This window comes from Ursus maritimus, assembly GCF_017311325.1.
Source record: "Ursus maritimus isolate PB19 chromosome X unlocalized genomic scaffold, ASM1731132v1 scaffold_X1, whole genome shotgun sequence".
Lineage (NCBI taxonomy): Eukaryota > Metazoa > Chordata > Mammalia > Carnivora > Ursidae > Ursus > Ursus maritimus.
Window position 1 is genome coordinate 31,267,619 of NW_024423319.1, and position 4,727 is coordinate 31,272,345.

General features: G+C 48.6%; 1 long non-coding RNA gene across 1 annotated transcript; it reads left to right on the forward strand.

Moving 5' to 3' along the window:
* The first annotated feature begins 323 nt into the window (after positions 1 to 323).
* LOC121102504 lies at positions 324 to 4,251 on the forward strand. The gene is made up of 2 exons (XR_005834555.1): positions 324 to 454; positions 1,481 to 4,251. It is a non-coding gene; the product is annotated as an uncharacterized LOC121102504 (long non-coding RNA).
* The last annotated feature ends 476 nt before the right edge of the window (positions 4,252 to 4,727 follow it).

Here is a 4,727-nt window from a genome sequence, read left to right on the forward strand (position 1 = left end):
GAAAGGCCCCATTCGCCAAGCTGCGCACCGTAATCTAATGATCTTAAATGTCAGAGGCAAGACCTTCCATTTCAAAGCTCCTAATTTCTCATTCTCCCATCCGTGTGTTCCCAAAGCCGCAAGAAGTCTACGATTATTTTTAAACGGAAGACCGGAGACACAGCATGTGCAAAATCAGGAAAATTGCACCCAGAAATCTCTGCAGTATCCATGCCTATCGACTATTAATTAGCTTTACTTGAAATTTAAGTCCCTCTAGTGATTGATATTATTCATGCCAGTAAAGGATGGCTGCGATTTTCAGCAACCTGAGGCACATTCCGCATGCAAGGAGGTTGAGAGCAATTGAAATTTACATTTTAGGAAATTCAAGGTAGGCATTTATTCCTCTCAAAGTTTATTTTAAAAAAACAGGAAATAGGGGCGCCTGGGTGGCTCAGTCAGTGGGTGAAGCGTCTGCCTTTGGCTCAGGTCATGATCTCAGGGTCCTGGGAATCTAGCCCCCCCCCCAATCAGGCTCCCAGCTGGGCGGGGAACCTGCTTCTCCCTCTGCCTCTACCCCTCCCCCTGCTCGTGCACGTGCTCTCTAATAAAATCTTAAAAAAAATATATTATACAGATACACGTAGTCATGCAGGCATATATATTGTGTGTTTAAATGTAGATACCTTTTGAAACTTCACTTTGTAGAATATGAGCTGTGATCAAAACCTGGGGACTCATTCAGCAGACAGGAATGAAAAGCAAATGGGAACTGGAAGTCTGTAATTTCTAGACCACCCTCAATTCACTGATTCAACAGACCGAGACCATGAGGTGTGCAAAACAGTGCGCAGGGAGCTGCAATATTAGAGGAGAAATTATCTTAACCATAATAGCACCATGCTAATTATGATACAGATATGACATATCACATATATATTGATACATGACACATAAATACAGCAAGCCTGAAAGGTAAGTATGGAACTGGTCTGGAATTCTACTTTTTCTGATTACAAAAATAATACACACTCCATGCAAAATAAAGGAACATTTGCAGAACAGAAAGCAAAGCAAGACTACAACTTTAATCCCACCATCCAAAAAGACGTACTGTTCATATCTTTTTTCTTTTACGATTGTATTGATATATTTGAGAGAGAGAGAGTGGGAGCACGAGCCGGGGAGGGAGGGGCAGAGGGAGAGTGAGAAGCAGACTCCCCACTGAGCAAGGAGCCCGACTCGGGACTCAATCCCAGGACCTGGGGATCATGACCTGAGCCAAAGGCAGACGCTTCACCGACTGAGCAGGCGCCCCCATACTGTTCATAGTCTATATACACACATACACTATAAAAACACACACCCCGTCACACCCATCTCCGGGGCATGTTTCCTTTGAACATAACGACATTGATTCAGCGCTTGCTATGTTCCAGGCCCGGCTGTGGGTGCTTTACTGTGGCATTTTACGGGATCTTTGCAAGAGCCTGCTGAGGTCAGAACTATCATCTCCATTTTACAGATGAGGAAACTGAGGCCACAGAGGGAATTCAGTAACGTCATTTTAACAACTGCATGGATTTCTGGTGTATGGGTGTACCTTTGGGCAATCCCTTACTTTTGCACATCGAGGGTGTTTAAATGTGGGGGTGGGTTGTTGGTTTTGCTGTTATAAACAACTCTGCCAGGCCTACTGCGGCTGGGTACCCTTATCTCCATTTCACAAAGGAGCACAAGGAAGTTCCACTGAGGCAAATCGGGTGCCCAGGGCAATACAGATGGTCCAGGGACTCGCTGGCTGCAGCTGGCGCTCTGGCTAGTATCCACGAGCTCCCTTCACTCTCCTGCCAGCTCCTTAAGGCATTTACACTCCAATGGGCAGGAGAGGTTGTCAACCGTAGTTCTGGGCAGAATGAAATCAATTCTCCCTAAAGCTAGAGAACTAGTGTGGTAGGATGAAACATGCCCCCCCACCCCCAAGATCTGACCCCCATTCTCATCTCCGGAACCTGCAAACGTTACCTTTATGGCAAAAAGGTCCTTACACAAATCAAGGGTCTCGAGGTGAGGAGATCATTCCAGATTACTGGGTTGGGCCCCAAACGCCATCACAAATGACCTTATAGGAAAGAGGCAGAGGGAGATCTGACACAAGGGAAGAGAAGGCATGTGCTCACAGAGGCAGAGCCTGGAGTGATGGAGCCACGAGCCAAGGAACACTGACAGCCCCCAGAGCTGGGAGAGGCAAGGCACGGATCCTTCCCTAAATTCTCCGGGTGGATGGGCGGCCCAGGGATACCGATTTCGGGCTTCTGACCTTCAGAATTACAAGAAAATAAACGTGTTGTTTGAAGCCACCCCGTTTGTGGTAACTTGTTACAGCAGCCCCCCAGAAATCAATACAACTAGAAGCAGGGGATAAGCCTGCAGAAGGAGCAATGTGCTCCAAATGCGGGGTGGGGTGGGGGAGATGGCCATTTGACCTAAACCCTGTAGGACAGATCTGATTCCCTGGAGCAGGGAAGGGGCTGGAAGGGCATTCCAGGAAGAGGAATCAGCATGTGCAAAGGCACTGGAGGGGAAAGAGGGGGCAAGTGTGCTTGGGGAGCCACAGTGGCCCAGTGTGGCCAATGTCCAGAACGTGGGAAGGGATGGGGCGGGAGAAGAGAATTGAAGGGTGGGCCAGGCCTTACTGGTGGACAGGAAGGGGCGTGAAGGCCCCACCAAGAAATCCGGGTGCTTGCTTAGAGCAATGCCGAGCCAATGCAGGTAGAGGTAGTATTTTTCTGGGTTTGAGGATTCTGTTCTTTCCCCTCATTCTCCTGAGAAGCAGCAGCATGGCAGTGGCTTTCTAGCTATTTCAAGACAAGAACTGTGTTGAACATGGGGACGAAATCCTGCTTACATGGTTCCTCCAGGGAGGGAGCAAGAAACATGACGATGGGATGGACTTCCTCAGTTCCATCTGGTGTCAACAGGGAGGATGCTCCTGCCCTCCCCGGGAAACCCACTCCGAAATGTACCAAATAATGGCCCCAACAGAGCAAAATCCTCCGCTAAAGTAAGCCACGGGAACTTCATCATGCTTCACTTTTGAAAGGTCTACTAAGCCAAAGGCCACTCTTTCCCAACTAAACCCAGCAGAAAAAAACAAAGTGACGTAAACTGGGCTCTGTATCTGTAATTATATCATTTCTTTCTTTTTTTTAAATTATCTCATTTCCTAAACTCTTCATTCTTATTCCATAATTCTGCAGCTAGAACCTCCACTTCTTTTAGTTGGAACTGAGTCCAAAGCCAGGCCAGTTTAGGGGACAACCTTGCCAGATGTGTAGCTCCACGACATTTCCTTGGCATCCAGGCCACTGGATTTCCAGAAAAGGCACCCGGCCATCACTAGCTCAGGCTTCTGGAATTTTCCATCCTTGGCTAAAGAAAAGGTTAAAAAAAATAAACATGGCTCTGTCCCCTGGAGAACACTTTGTGGCCAAACGCTGAGGAGAGGGGGAAGGAAGAGGTGAGAAAAAGAGGAGAAAGGGAGAGTGGGAGCGTGCCCACCTCAGAAGGAAGCTCCCCAGAGCATGGCGGAAGGGAGCAGCGAAAGGCTGGCTATGGGAGACCTCTGGCACTGGGGCTGGACCAGGGAGCCAGATACACAGATTTTCCCAGAAGGTGGCAGTGCAGAGAGGTGAAGGCCACCACCAGCAGCACTTGAGGAAAATCACGAGGAGGGGAGAACAGTTAGAGGGTAGCAGAAGGTGGGAAGGGGCAGAAAGCAATGTGGAAGGGAGAGGACTTAGTCGAGTAAGAGAAAGTCAGGCCCAGAGGGGGCCAGTCTCAGAGAAAATCTCAAGGGCTAGGAGGGGCAACCGCCATTGCTACCATTCCCATCTAGGAGGGTTTGCTGCCTTGAGAAACGTGGGTCTGGCCCAGGGGTGGGCTGTCACTGCTTTTCCACCTGAGGACGGAGGAAGTGAGGGCAGGCTCACCAGGCCCTCCCCCCTTGGCTCCCAAAAGAAAGCTGGCCTCCACACGTCTCTGGCGGTCACAAGTCTCCGACTTCCATCTACACCTGCACCCCAGTATCCAATCCACCACATTCCTTCACTCACTCGTGGGGGTCCTGAATGATGCCAGTTGACAGTATACACGGCCTCTATCCCCTGAAAGAAAGTCTACTCACCCCTGTGGGCCCCGAGAAAACCGTTCCATTTACCTAGTACAATTTCTAAAGGGTTTGAGGCTCTTCCTATCTGAATCTAAAAATAGACTGCTATGCTCATTAAATATAGTTCATATTTTAATCTCTGGTCTCCTGGTCTATTACAATGAAAAAAACAAAACAAAACAAAAAAACACAACCCTCCCTTCAGTCTGAACTTTTTTGTATCCTTTAGTTTCCTCGGATTAAGTCCCATGCCCCCTCCACCTTGCTCTCCGTAGATTTAATCCTTCAACAAGAAATCAGTGGAAATAGATTCTCTGCTTCGGTTCAAGCAACCATTCTAAAAGCATTTCCCTTGAGATTTTGGCACGCACTGAAGGAAAGTATCTATCTTTTCTCTCAGCTAAGGCAGTCACCGTCCACAGCTCAGCACAGCCCCCACCCCCAGCTCCCTCTCCAACAGCACACTTGGTTTCTAGTTCCTTCTGGTATATACCACAGTCCCACACGTTCCAGAGTTCTAAGGCATCGACTCTGTCGCGAAGCTCATTGATCGAATGCACACTACCCATAAGCC